At 48.4% G+C, this 15,254-nt stretch overlaps 1 long non-coding RNA gene across 1 annotated transcript in view; it reads left to right on the forward strand.

The window, feature by feature from the left end:
• LOC148005961 (uncharacterized) overlaps positions 1–10,655 on the forward strand; it is a 23,606-nt gene extending 12,951 nt beyond the window's left edge. The window contains exons 3-5 of the long non-coding RNA XR_015621030.1: positions 9,362–9,552; positions 10,160–10,319; positions 10,422–10,655. This is a non-coding gene — a long non-coding RNA (uncharacterized LOC148005961). The remainder of the gene's footprint in view (positions 1–9,361; positions 9,553–10,159; positions 10,320–10,421) is intronic.
• The last annotated feature ends 4,599 nt before the right edge of the window (positions 10,656–15,254 follow it).

The following is a 15,254-nucleotide window of genomic DNA, read 5'->3' on the forward strand; positions in this document are numbered from 1 at the left end:
TGTTCTTGGTCTTGTGCTTTCTCCTTTCCAGGGTTCTCAGATGCAGCCTGGGCTGGAAGGAAACAGGCAGGATCCCAGTGAGGCTGGGAGCAAGTGGGGGCGGAGGACTTCTCCAGGAATCTTAACCTTATAGTTCTTTTAGGTGAAGGCCTTCTCCAAGGATCTTCAATGAAACAGCTCTCTGAGACAATCTTAACTGGTGCATTTCTTTAGAAGCAGCTCCCTAAGATGATTTCAACCTGTGTATCTTTCTTTATTCGGGGTGGGTTTGAATATGTACACTTTATTTGGGAGTGAACCAAGGGTTATATAGTTTGGGGGAAGGGGGTGAGACTATCCAGGGTGGGCAAGGGTCACTGACTGAAGGCTAAGGCCACTGAGATGCCTCATTTGCATGGGGAGAATTCCAGGTGACTACCTGTGACCATCTGGTTGTGGGTCACCAGATTATTACTGAGGCAGGTACAAAAACAAGGAGGGAGTAAACCCCACTCCTACCAGTCTCAGGATGAGATTCTTATCTCAGTTTTTGAGATTTCCAGAGATTGGACATGCTCTGCCTTGCCAGTTCCATGCCAGTTCCTCTGGTGGAATGGTCCATGTGCCCCACCATAACCACAGCCAGGGTTACTCCACTCACCACCACTCCATCATCAGCACCATAACCACAGCCAGGGTTACTCCACTCACCACCACTCCATCATCAGCACCATAACCATAGCCAGGGTTACTCCACTCACCACCACTGCATCATCCCCACCATAACCACAGTCAGGGTTACTCCACTCACCACCACTCCATCATCAGCCTGCCCAACAACACCACCACAAGCACCACTACCGGCTTCTCCCTAGGGTCACTAGTTGTCTATCACAACCTCAGTTACCCCCAGTAATACTCTCTCCTGCAATTATCACCACCACTCCATTGAGGTGTGGTCACTGTCACTCTGTCACAAAACACATCCCAGGAGCTTTAGAATAGGGATAGGAAGTTCCTTCCCCTCTAGAGATGACTGCTTAGCTGCTAAACAACAGAGCTCCCACTCCTTCCACCATAAATCCTCCTCTGGTGGCTACTCCTATGGTGCTGTGGTTGAGACAGTCACTGAGCCCATGGGGAGCACGGTTGAAATAATAAGCTGGGGTCGGTTTCTGTGAGGAGCACATCAAACACCTGGGAACACCAGGCTCAGAACAAATAATGAGGCAAGGCGGATCCTCACCGCCCCTGGATGATCTTCCACTAAGTTCTAAGGTCAGAGTGACCTAGGTTTCAACCTACCCTTGCCTCTACAAGGCTTTATAACTCAGTCAGCCCCTGTGGGGCTGTTTCCAGTTGTCAACTTGCCTATATCTGGAATGAATCACAAACCACAAATGGAGGGCACACCTGTGATCTGGAGCTTGAGGCGTAGTGGCCAGGAAAAGCTTAGGCAGAGGCAAGCAGATCTCTGGGTTCAGGGCCAGCCTAGGACAGAGCAAGTTCCAAGTAAAGTACAGCTAAGGTCCAGGCCTGGTGGTGCACCCTTTAATCTGGACCATACCTCCTGCTGGAGACCTACAGAAGGACAATGGGAGAAGCAAGGCTTCCTTCTCCCTTGCACTGGCTTGCCAGCACATCTGTTGAGACCTACTTCTTCAGGATTCCAGCTTATACAGAAGAGGAGGTGAAGCACCCTGCCTCATGGGATTGAGGGACTATTAGATTCTTGGACTTCCCATTCACACCTGCCATTTGTTGAGTTAGTTGGACGGCAGACTATAAGTCATTCCAATAAATTCCCTTAATATATAGAGACATGCCATAGGTCCTTTGACTCTAGAGAAGCCTGACTAATACAGCCTCCTTCCCCTTTATCTCTGAAATCTGCTGGCTGTCTTATCTCACAGGAAAGAGAAAAGGGTGAGCACTGCTTGGAAGCCAATCACAGCTACAAGACTGAGCTTAGAACATGCACCACTAACCCTCAGAGTGCTTAGAACACGCATCACTAACCCACGGAGTGCTTAGAACATCTGGCCTCTCAGTGCCCTGGTCTCACCACAGTGTGAGGCAAACCGCTGACCAGCATCATAGAGTGACCAGGGCTCAAGGAAGGAGTAGCTAAATTAGCTGAAAGCTGGAGTGGGAGCAGGAGCTGCTGGTCACAGGGGCTTTGTAGAGAAAATGCTGATGGATCTCACTGTGAACAACGGGCAAGGATTCCCCTGGCTGACATGGGTGGAGAGAAAGGTAAATTGGTTCCCTCATTGCTATCTTTTAATTCCAACTATGCTATGACTCATGCTTGCAGGGTACCTAGCCCAGAGCTAAGTCCCCAGAAGGCTAGGTGAATGGACAGGTAGAAAGGGGTGTTGTTCTTGTGTGGTCTCGTTGCCCACTGCATTGTGAATCACTGACAGTAGGAGCACAGCAACACAGTGTCTACATCCTCAACACTCTGGCTGTGAGCAATGCACAGGAAGGAAGATTGTTTGCAGACAGCACACTGCTCTGACAGGCACAGAAGCAGAGGAAGCAAATACGAGAGGTCCAGGGGCACCTTGTTGCATTCTGGGAGGCTAGGTTAGCCGCAAGGCCACTCACTGAGAGCCTCCTAGAGACCTCTGTTGCCACTGGATATTGACTGGTGAATGTGGCCAATGCTGGGATTTAGGCCTGGTGCTGTTTCGGGGAACCCAATGGAGACACTTACAGTCACTGCCATGACCCTCCCCACAGCAGGTCTGTCCACTCAGATCGTCCTACCTTGTCTTCTAGTCAAATCTTCTGATGCTAGCCAGTAGCTTTGAGGAACCCTGTGAAGATAGGATCTGGCTTTATTGGGCTTTGGTTGTGGCACTGCCCTTGAACCTTGGGGCTTCCCCAATATGGGAAAGAAGTGTAGTACAGGAGGTTGTATCAGCATTGGGAGATTTGGAATTTGTGGGATTGAGTCCCACAGAACAGCCCATGGGGCATACTCCCCTTGGCTGGCCCACCTCAGGGCATGCAGTAGGGAGAATTAGAATAAAGGCTGAAAGAGAGGACCCTACACTAGGAAGGCCTACAGTGCCGGGATGTGCCAGGATGAACTGGTGCTTTATTTTGTGGGTGAGAGGGCCAACCAGTGTAGTTTCTACACTGCTGTAAGACAGGAGAGAGGGAGGGCACAGGGCAATGAGAAGAATTTTAGGTGGTGGGAAGATCTCACTCCATATTGAAATCAGACAGACCCAAAGACAGGCCTTTCCAAACATGAGAGGGGACCCAACTGCTCTGTCTAACACACTCCTTCCATCTAATAAGTCACGCCCCTAGGAAGCAAAATGGGAGTTGCCACTCAGAAATGAAAGGTGGAGACCACCACTCTTCAAATCAGCATGAGTCCTCCCAGAGTTTCCTGAGTATTAAGCGACCAATGGGATATCATGAGAGATAAGTCATGAAACTGCAGTCACTCCGCTCAGCTCTCACCCCAAACTATGAAGACAAAGATGACCCAGTGTGGGATAGAACTCTGCTTTAGGCTACATCAAGGCCACACAGATAGCAAGTGGAAGAAGGGGATTTGGACCCAGAACCATACACCTATTCCCAACAGCTAAGTTTCATTCTAGGGCAGAGCTGAGATTTGAGGGTGTGAATACAACAGCAGTGAGTTTTAGGATGGGTGGGAAAGGAGAAAACAGGAAGCTCTTTGAGCTGCTAGATGTGCCAGCTCCAGATCCTGGCCATCGGTCTTATTTGTCCCTTAATAACTTCTGAACCACTGCCGTCAAAGCCTGCTTTATTTTTCTTTAGTTGTTGTTATTTTTTAAATGCATATGGATGTTTATGAACCATATATATGACTGGTGTCCTTAGAAGCCAGAAGAAGCCATCAGATCCCATGGATCTGGAATTGGAGTCATCATGTGAATGCTGAGAACTGAGCCAGGGTTTTCTTTCTTTCTTTTTTTTTTTTCTTCTTTCTTTTTTTTTTTTCTGGAGCTGAGGACTGAACCCAGGGCCTTGCGCTTGCTAGACAAGCGCTCTACCACTGAGCTAAATCCCCAACCCCGAGCCAGGGTTTTCTAGAAGAGCTTCAAGTGCTCTTGACCACTGAGCCATCTCCCCAGCCTCCCAAAACCCTGCTGTAACCAATCTTTGTCTCCCACCCTAAGGCACAGCACCTCATCACATCAAGCTGGGTGGACTGACTGAGTATCCAAGAACAAAAGCCCTCACTTCTTCAGCTCTGTTCTCTGGCACAAGGTCTGGACCACAGGGCCTGGGGTTTATGAATTAATTGGCTCTCTGTGGTTACTCTCTCAAGAGTCCCCCAAGTCCTCATCAGAAAAGGACCTTCTCAGAGAAGCCTTCTGCCTCTACTCCCTCCATATCTCTACTTCATCAAAAACTGACCTCCCCTTTTTCTCGTGTGCACGTCTCTAAGTCACCACATACCTCTTGTTCTCTGGAACCTGATTAGGACATCCACTTAATGTCCTTTTAACATGCTGTGCTCTAGCAGCCATCCAGAGTGGTTCTCTACCGCTGCCTTTCCCGATCACTCTGAGCTCTAACAGCATGGAGCTGTTGCAGAACCACCTCCCAGCAGAGGAAATGGAGCAACTTGCCTTAGATGTGAGAGGATCAAGGCTAGAGGCAAGTCCTGTGGGCTCCAAAGCCTGGATTTTTCATTCCTTGCCACCTCTAAGAAGCTAAAAGCATGTGTTCCATTCAACCAGCAAATATTTAATAATAAGGCCATTTTGCAGCCTAGCATTAAGGATAGTGTTTATGATGGTTTTGTGCAATCTGTACACACACACACACACACACACACACACACACACACACACACACACACACGTGAACTAAGCTCTTACTAATGGATGTTAGACTCATCCCAGTGACCAGTGCTGCCCTCTGGTAATTCAGAGCTAGAGTAGATTTATTTTTATTGGTAAATTGGCATATCATAGAGTATATTGGTCAAGGTCCAATTATATTAACAGAATTTGAGAAAGAGAAATGTAAGCTGAATTGAAATTGTCAACTCAGTAGTTGAAAGGTCATGAAGAAGACAATGGAATAGAAACCGTAGACCCTTCACTCCAGAGCTCTGCAAGGTACAGGAAGAGACAGGTCACTAAAAGCAAGCTCAGAAGACAGCCCCCAGGGCATGGCAGGCAGCCCCTGAGAAGGGAGCTAAGTACCTGGAACTCGCACCACTGAGGCTAGGGGAAGCTTTGGAAGCCTGAACCCAGCTACTGCCAACAAGTTAATGCTTCTTTGAAGATCCTGGGTGATGCTCCCAGGGGGAAGAGACCACACAGACGTCCTCAGGAAGTGAACAGGAAGGAGCAAGTGTCTCATCCCTCATCAAACTGACTGATGAATAGTCCCTCCCCTACCGCCACCACCTCTCTCCTTCTCTCCCTCTCCCCTCCCCGGTCCAGATACATTCTGCTGGGGCTTAGGCTTCAGCACAGGAATTTGGTGGTGGTGGGTAGGGCGGTTACAACATTCAGTTCACAGAATGTGATGGTGGAGGTAGAGTTTTGGTAGACCATTGCTGATGGTGAGCGGTACTTTTGAGTCTATAGAGCTGAAGGTTTCCAGAAGACTCCAGGTTCAACAGGCTTTGCAATGTATTGCACTGGAGAATATATTTGTATGTGTGTGCCAGGTTACTCCACATTCAATAGATGTCTTAGTCTCTTAGATTATTCTAACAAAACACAAGAGGCAAGCTAACTTTGTAAAGCACAGGGGTTTATTGCACTCTCTATTTTGAGGTCAAAAGCTGTAGTGGTTTGAGTAAAAATGTCCCCAACAGGATCATATGTTTGGATGCTTAGTCACTGGGGAGTGGTAGTATCTGAAAGGATTAGAAGGATTGGAACGTGTGGCCTTGTTGGAGAAAGTGTATCACTGGGGTTGGGCTTTGAGGTTTCTTAAGTCCATGCCAGGTTTTCTCTCCTCTCCTCTCCTCTCCTCTCCTCTCCTCCCCTCTTCTCCTCTTCCCTCTCCTCCCCCTCCTCCTCTTCCTCTTCCCCTCTCTCTCTCTCTCTCTCTCTCTCTCTCTCTCTCTCTCTCTCTCTCTCTCTCTGCCTTCAGATTAGGATATAGCTCTCAGCTACTGCTCCAGCACCATGTTCCCTTCTACAATGATAAAGAACTAAGCCTCTGACTGTAAGCAAGCCCCCAATTAAATGCTTTCTTTTATAAGAGTTGCCATGACCCTAGTCTTTTCACAGCAATAAACAGTGACTCAGACAAAAGACTGGTGGCAGCTTTAGTGGTTTAGCCTCTGGTGATGGTCGGTCAAGCAGTGGATGATTTCTTAACAAGGAAGTGGGATGAAAGGAAAACATCATACAAATGAATTAGGGGTTGATGTCTCTTTTTTTTTTTTTCTTTTTTTTCCGGAGCTGGGGACCGAACCCAGGGCCTTGCGCTCTACCACTGAGCTAAATCCCCAACCCTGGGGTTGATGCCTCTTATAACTGACTCTTGGCCAACATTTTTCTTAGCAGTACTGGGATTGCACCTAGGGCCTCGTGCACATAAGGCAAGCGTTCAACCACTGAGCTACAGTTCCAACCCACACCTTACTCTTAAGAAAAACCAGAGATCCCAGGAAAGCTATCCTAATCCCTTCTTAGGCTGGCACTCAATGGCCTGGGGATCTTCTCTGGAAAGTCTCATTTCCTACCACATGACCACACTGAAGATCCTGGTTCTAACATGTCAACTCTCAGGGAACATATTTAATCATGGCAGTGCACACATACAGTCATGTGTTTCTTTTCCAGATTTATTGTTCAAGCTTCAGCCTGTTCTTCCTAACATAAACTCAGGCATCTCTCTCTTAAGAGAGCTGCATCCTCTCCAAGTATCCATCACAAGTAGTTGTCACCATCAGGAATAGGAAACAGTCTCACTGTTCAACACCTTTCTTACTGTCATTTGTAAGTGTCAACCTCCTTCAATTCCGAAGCCAAACAGCCAGTCAGGGTAGCTTAAGCCTGTTGCTGTAAAATTATATTAAAATGCTGTCTTTTCCCCCACTTGGTCCAGCACCACGGTGCCCCAAGATATCCGGTAGATATCTTAAGCTCAGTCAGCAAAGCCTCTCACCCACTTTGCTCCATGTCATATCACACTGCTGAACGTCTCTCTCTGAGCCTAGCAACAACCTCTCTACCCATCCAGTTCCCAAGGCAGGCTGCCACCATGGCAGAAATATACATCCAGTGTCCCAGCCGCCACACACTCTCTTAAGCTTAAATCACCACATGAAAGAACACACAACACAATAACCTCTGATCCAATTGATAAGATATAATTGCCCACCTAAACATGCAAAGCCCTGTACACATCCATCCCTTAAGAACACTCATAACAACCTGTAAAGGCGCAGCGTGGAATCTTAACGTCAGCCTCCATGTTCTCTCCGCAGCTACCCTCCGTCTCCTCCTGTCTCTTCCTCCTTTCCCTTCCAGTCTCCTCCCCGTCCCTCAAACTTTTCTCCCACATATCCTTCCTTCTCGCCCAAAGACAGGCCTCATTCTATTTTGTACCTGCCTTACCTGTGACATCATCCCACATAAGCCCCAAGGAGCATTAGCTTCACCTAAGAGTTGTCTAGAACCTATCCTACCTTCCCAACCCTATGTGGGCACTCACCCCCATACAGATGTGACATATCCTGCATGTTAGTGGGCACATCTGGCTGGGCAGACCAGCATGGTCTTCCAAAAGCCAGAGTGGTGCCCGCGTCAGGAGCCCTAGGCCTTCTCCACAACTCTTCTCCATGTCCTCTCATCCATGTCATTTGCTTGATTCTCCTAATGAGTCCAGGCTCTGTCAGCTCTCCCACCCAACCAGGAAGTTATGCCAACTTGCAAGATGCCTACCATTCTTCAGCCATGGTCTCCTATGCTCTAGAGTAGCACACAAATGTTACTTCTCCATGCATGGTCTTGGCTTCAATCAGCCCAGCAGGAGTTGTTTCCTGGGGTCACCAGGGGTCTAGCCAGGAAGCCTCTATCATTTTTTAGATCCCTAGGATGGACTCCCTGATTGTAAAGACGCTAACCAGCTAAACAACTTGGAAGAATGGTGAAGCAGCTAAGGCTGTACACCATGAAGGACCCCACCTTTGTTCCTACTGGAGAAGTGAAGCGGCTGGGAAGGACCTTAATTTCACTTGTATCTGCCACTGTCTGCGTAAAGTCCTAGTACAGAGCTAGGCCTGGGTGGGATTTCCCATGACAGTAGCTACTGGTGGTCCTTGCCCACCCATCCATGGGTGAGAGCTCCTTCTTTGTGGCTCCCAAGCTAAGCCTGGCTATCATGCTCATTCCTCTGATGATCCTGAGTACGAAATCTAGAGAGTCATGTGAGAATGCTAGGCTGGAGATGTGGCTGTTCAGTGATGTGACTGAGGCCTTTCCTGTCCCCCTGGACGATTGTACAGGTCCAGGGGAGCTAGCAGCTCTGCCCCTCAGCCGGGACCCCTCTGTTGCCATGCAGACCCTGGTGATGGCCATCCATCAGAATGATAGTGCGACGGGCTCTCCTTCCAGGTGGATACTTTCTCCTTACATGTTGCAGAAGCACATAGGGATCTGTCCCCCGCCACTCTCACCCTCTTGGTTATTCTTCTGCCAAGCTCTCTGGTATCTCAACCTAGGCCATGAACAGGTGATAGGATCAAAGACCCTCCTCCAGGGCCACCAATTGCAATTCTTTCTTGGAGTGGGCAGGGAGCTCTCCGGGTCTGTGTATCCTACAGATTCCCTGAGAGATCATCAAAGCTCCCTATCTCTCTTGGCCATGGCACTGGCAGATCCCCTTAGTTGCAAGTCTTCCACCCAAGACAGCCCTTCTTAAAGCCTACACTAATGCACAAACGCTTGCACGCACGCACGCATGCATGTATGCACCCCTCTGATTTACCAAGGAATTGCCAGGCATCAGTTTGGTGACTATTCCTGAAACCTTCCTGTCTGAGACTAACCAGCTTCTGACGCTGGGCCAGGACTGGCTTAACAGACTCCGTTCCCATCCTTGGCTCCTTGCCAGTCCTCTGGCTTTTCTTGGGAGCCCTGTTCTAGGGCTCGCCTATCTCCCAAATGGGAATGACAAGCCAAATTCTTAATCTCTCTCTCTCTCTCTCTCTCTCTCTCTCTCTCTCTCTCTCTCTCTCTCTCTCTGCAAAACAAAATGAAAATCCCACCTTTTTGAATGGGAAAAGCACTCTGGGATCACAAAGAGCATAGTGCTGGTTTCCTTAAGGTCATAGAGACTTAGAGGGAGGCTGTACACCCCGGTCTCCTAGAGGAGCTGGGATTCTTTAGTCAATGGACTTTGCTCCCCTCAGATAAGCTCTTCTAGCCTCAAGGTCAGAAGCAGCTCTGGTTGAGACCTGTCCCTCTCAGAACGTGGTGCCAACGGTGGAGCCCCACGCAAGAGCACAACACTAAAAAGGGCCGCACCAAGGCCACTTGGCTGAAAATCAGTTTCTGTTTGTGGAGACTGCATCTGGGAGGCTACACAACCTCTGTCACAGTGGTAAGTGGGCTTACCCTGGGGATGGGGAATCAAACATCTGGAGACCAGTGGGGCAAGGAGGGGACCTGCAGCAGTAAGGCTAAGGATGGGGGTGAGAGCAGGGCAAGGTGAGGCAGAAGGGTCAGACATGGTGAAGGAGGCCAGTCACAGATCAGAGACCGTGGGATTCAGAGAAGACAGTGGGTCAATCACCTGGTAGCTCTAAAGTCACAGGTGATATAGAACTGGCAGTTGGGAGAGAGCCCTGGGGCCAAAGGAAGGAAGCAGTGGGTAGAGGAGTGGAAGGTGGGGACAAAGGGTGTGAGCAAGGACCCCTCAGAGCTCCTCTAGAGAGACAGAGTGCAGGGTGGAGCAAGAGGCAGGCTTTTTACAGCAGGGGAGCTTCTGAAGAAAGTTCTGTTAGTCTGTGTCTGCCTCGTGCCCCGTAGAGAAGGGGAAGGCAAGCAGAAACAGGAACTGTAGGCCAGTCCCTTCTGGCAGCAGGATCCACACCCAGACAGTAGAGAGCTTGGGTTTCCTTTAAAGAACCTCCCCAGGGTTTTCCCTGTGTGTGAAGCCGTTTATCAAGTGAACATCAATGGCCTAATTAAGATGCCTGTCCACACAGCATTCCTGCAGCCTGTTGTCTTGACAGCTAGCTCAGCAGTATCTCGGAGCCAAGGAGGCCAGAGCTCAGCATTGGCAAAGGTACTGACTAGCTCAGCCTATCTGATGAAGGTGAGCAAGTCAGCTTATTGTGGGCAGAGACATGAGCTCCAACGGAGAGGGTAGGAGTTGCACAATTCTGTAACTAAAGTTACTGGGTCATATACTTTCTATGCGTGAATTTTGTGATATAAACGTTTTGTCTTGGTTTTTTTTTTTTTAAGATCTGGAGAGATGGCTCAGCAGTTAAGAGCACTTGTTCCTCTGGCAGAGAATGGGGTGTTTGGTTCCTGCCACCCATATGGTGACTCACAATCAGCTGTAACACTAGTTCCAGAGACTCTGGCTCTGTCTTCTGGCCTCTACAGGCCCTGTACACATATGATGCACAAACAGACAGTCAAAGTTTTATAACCTAAAAAAAAGGAGGACAAAAAAAATATGTTCTCTTTTTAACTGAAAAAGTTTTTCTCTTTTGGTTCTTTTTTTTTTCGGAGCTGGGGAGCTGGGGACCAAGCTAAATCCCCAACCCCTGAAAAAGTTTTTCTATCGGATGTCGATCAATCCTGCTTCCCCTCCCCGAGTCCCTCCAACGCCCTCCCTCACCTCCCTACCCACCAAACCCCGTGACCTTACTCTCTTTAAAAGCAAACAAACAACAAAGAAGTGAACAAAAAATAAGAAACACACAAGAAAAAGAACATAAGCCAAAAGACCAATAAAACAACAACAACAGCAAAATGCCCAAAGCAAGCAAGATGAGACAAGCCTGCTCCAAGTACGCAGTCTCACCTTGCCTTGCCTTACAGCCGCATTACCCACATTCCGCTCATAAAGAGGGGAAATTGAGAAGGGGTGTGGGAAAGACTTCTAAGCTATCAATACTCAAACATTCTCCAGGCCTACCTCCACCCAATGTTGGCAGCATAGTTCTGGCTACAAGACCAGGGCCAGGCTGAGTTTCGTTACTATGGACTGAAGTTCAAACACACCACGGAGCACATGGTGGACACCAAGTAAAAGTGTGCTGACAGGATGGGAAGAAGGGTGTGGGTGGAGGAGAGGTTTCTTTTAGGATATCTTTAAGAAAACGTGTACGGAAAAGGAGGAAGCGGAGACCCCTTGGCTAGGAAGCCTTGGTTCTGTTCCGTGTGCCTCTGCAAAGTTTCGTTCTAAGTGCTGTGAAGCACAACAGTGACTGTGTTAAAGTCATTGGTCCCAACAAACCATGTCACATGGGAGAGAGGGGAAGGGGGGGCAGCAAACCTGCTGGGAATCAGGCTCCGAGTAAGGGCCCTGGATGCCTTTTTTTGTTTCCACAGATAACCGTGCCAAGGCCGTTTATCTTACTGATGAGGACACTTGGTCTTATGAGTATGATATGCTGATATGAAGGAGACTCAGAAGTTGAGCCTACGCCTTTCTAGTGATAAAATCTAAGCGCTTTTCATAACTTCATGATAAGACAGAAACTAAAGACAGAGTGAGTTGAAGAGGTTCTATTGGCCACGTCTCCTTAGAAGCGGAAGGAAAAGTAATGGGTATATAATTTGTCAAACAGCACACTTCGGACAAACAAGTCCGACTTGAATCTTCTAAACAGTGACTAATGATATGGCCTTGAATGTGTTGCTGCTTTCTCCAGACCTCAGTTTCCTCCTCCACACAATGGGGATAATAATAGCATCCCTCTCGTAAGGCTGCTGTGAACACAAGAGGAATTAGCGTTTATAAAGCATTTAGCCAAGGGCCCAGTGCATAGCAAGGACTGCACAGCGACCTGTTTCCACTACCGACTCTACATGCTCTGCAATTATGGTTATCATGTAGATCGGGCAGGTCTGGGCCCATGCATGCAACAACAGATCTAGTAATTCTCCTTTTCACCCTGCTGCATGCCCACCTGCCCCTTCCTGGGGTCACTGCAGTGCCCTCCTTGCCTGGTTTCCTATCTCCAATTTCTCTCTCTTCTGCAAGATAATGTTTTCTTACTCAAAGTAGTGGGGGGGGGTGTAAAGAAAGCCCTTGGGGCTAGAGAACAGGAGGAGGTTAGGAGGAGTGGCTTTTGGGAGAGCACAACTTGGGCTATGCATGCAAACAGCCCTGGACTGAGACCAGCTGACTCCAGAGTGCACATCTCTCAACAGTGGGCAGAAAATGGGAGGGAGGGGTGGGAGGGAGGTTTGGGCTGCCTTGTATGTAAACCCTAGAAAGCTAAGAAGAGAAACGTCTGAGGATTGTGGAATTTTTTTTTTAAAGAAAAGATTTATTTATTTATTTCATGCATGTCAGTGCACCTTCGCTGTCCTCAGACACACCAGAAGAGGGCATCGAATCCCATTACAGATGGTTGTGAGCCACCATGTGGTTGCTGGGAATTGAGCTCAAGACCTCTGGAAGAGCGGTCAGTGCTTTTTCTTTTCTTCCCCCCCCCCCCCCGGAGCTGGGGACCGAACCCAGGGCCTTGCGGTTGCTAGGCAAGCGCTCTACCACTGAGCTAAATCCCCAACCCCGCAGTCAGTGCTCTTAACAACTGAGCCATCTCTCCATACTCCTTCTTGAGGACCGCGTTTTAGCAATGGGTTTTAGCAAGATTAGCCTGACCACAGATGGAGGCTGACTTGTAAGAGAGAGAGGCAGAGTCAGGGAAGAAGTTGCCAGTGTGTTGAAGAGTCCCACAAGCAGGCGTCCAGTGAGGGCAGAGTGTTTACTTTGTTGACACATGCATGTGTCTGTAACCTCCCGTACAATGATCATGTAACCACTGAGTGTACTGGTGATAGTGCTAACACGTCTTTGCCAGGTATTTGATCTGAACCTGACACTCTTTCTAAGTGTTTCTGTTAGGGTTTGTATTGCTGTGATTAAGGACACAACCAAAAAACAACTTGGGGGAAAAAAGAGTGTGTTTCAGCTTACAGATTCAAATCACTGTCCAGCAAGAAGGGAAGACAGGGCAAGAACTCAAGGCAGGAACCTGGAGGCAGGAGCAGAAGCAGAGACCATGGCGGAACACCAGTTCCTGGCTTGCTCCTCCTGGCTTTCTCAATCTGCTTTCTTACAGCATCCAGGACAACCTGTCCAGGAGTGACATTACCTAAAGTGAGCTGAGAGTCCCCACATCAATTACCAATCAAGAAAACGTCCCACGGGGGCTGGGGATTTAGCTCAGTGGTAGAGCGCTTACCTAGGAAGCGCAAGGCCCTGGGTTCGGTCCCCAGCTCCGAAAAAAAGAACCAAAAAAAAAAAAAAAGAAAACGTCCCACGAACATGCATACACGTAAATATGACAGAAGCATTTTCTCTGTCAGAATTTCCTCTTGCCCAGGGATTCTTTCTTGTGTCAAGTGACATAAAAACTAGCTAGCACAGTGCTTTGTATGGACCTCATGAGAGGGATGCTATTAAATAGCTACAGAAAAGGAAACCCAGGCCTGGAGAGATTGGCAACCCACCCAGGGTCATATTTCACACTGTTAGTAGTAGCATGGACGGAACCTAACCTAGATTTACTTCACCCCAGGGTTCATATTCTCCCTATTATGCTGTATTCTCACTCCTGCAAATAGCTTCCTGGCTCAGGAAGAGATTTCAGGACAATCTGCTACCATGGAAATAGCAGAAGGCCCTGAGGTGCCACAGCGCCGAAGTAGAATCCAGGCTCACTCACCAACCAGGGGTTGTTGGATGTGAGCTTATTTTGTGTCTGTAACTCAGAGCTGACAGGTCCGTCCTCTAGGCCTGGTGCAAAGAATTCAAGAGCCTATAGAGCATCTCCTCAGAGAGTCAATAAGTGGTAGTTAATGACAACAAAAATCTTGTTAACAAGAGGCATTCAGGGCAGGCTAAGGGATGACTAAAGATCAAGCCGGATAAGGGGCAGTTATTGTGTACTGTGAGAAGAGTCATAAGAGTCATCTTCACAAGCCCACAGTATTGTCAGGTAGGGGAGAGAGACCCATTCAGTGCAGCTCAGGGCAGCAGAACACATAGGAAGAAGGCTATAGAAGATCCGGCCGCCAGAGATAGCCCATGTTAGAGAGGGTTTCTCTGGGAGATGGTGAGATACTGTCTCTCAGGCTTTCCAGACGAGTCCTGTGAGAGTCATGAGAAGAGCAGGGCTGCAGCAATCACTCCCAAGCTTAGGCATGCCAGAATCACCTATAGGGCATAAAAGCCTGGCTCGGAGCCCGAGAGCCTGGCTTCATCCTTCTGGGGGTGGAGCCACAGTGTCTGTGTCTCTGGCTGCTTCCCAGCTCCTGCTGTTGGTCACAGTCCACAACCCGGGAACCTTTGTACAGCAGCTCCTAAGTGCAGGGCCGTTAGATGAGCCGTGACAACCCTTCCAGAAGTTGTAAAGAACTGGAAAATTATGAGTTGTCCCAAGTCTTTGTTGCTGGAATTGTAGTCTCTTTTCTTTTATGAAAAGATGATGGTAAATTTTTGTTTGCTTGGTTTTTGTTCTTTTCGTTTTCCAAGACAGGTTTCTCTGTGTAACCCTGGCTGTTCTGTAGACGAGGCTGGTCTCAGAGATCCTCCTGTCTCTGCAGGCCCCGAGTGCTGGAACTAAAGGTACGGGCCACCACTGCTCAGTGCAAGTGGCAGCTCTTTTGCTAATTTGTTTCTCAGAGTTTGGGTGGGCTTTGGGTTTTTGGTGATTTGGTTGGTTTTGATTTTTTTTTTTAAGTCTTTCTATGTAGCCCTGTCTGGCATAGAACCCACCATGTACACAGGGCTGGCTTTGAACTCACAAAGATCCTCTGCCTTTTCTGTGTTAGGATTAAAGTCTTCAGACAACATGCCTGACACAGCATGTTAAATAATAACATGTTAAAATAAGTTGGCAGCCACATGGTAGTGCATAATTTACACACACACACACACACACACACACACACACACACACACACACCTGCGCACGCGCGCGCAAGAGAGAGAGAGAGACAGAGACAGAGACAGAGAGACAGAGACAGAGACAGAGACAGAGACAGAGAGATTCATAGAAATCTTGGAAACCCTGTTTTTCTGTATGTGGGCATCTGCAGAGAGCAGTTTTT

The sequence above is a fragment of the Rattus norvegicus genome, chromosome 5, assembly GCF_021556685.1.
Source record: "Rattus norvegicus strain SHRSP/BbbUtx chromosome 5, alternate assembly SHRSP_T2T, whole genome shotgun sequence".
In the NCBI taxonomy this organism is placed as follows: domain Eukaryota; kingdom Metazoa; phylum Chordata; class Mammalia; order Rodentia; family Muridae; genus Rattus; species Rattus norvegicus.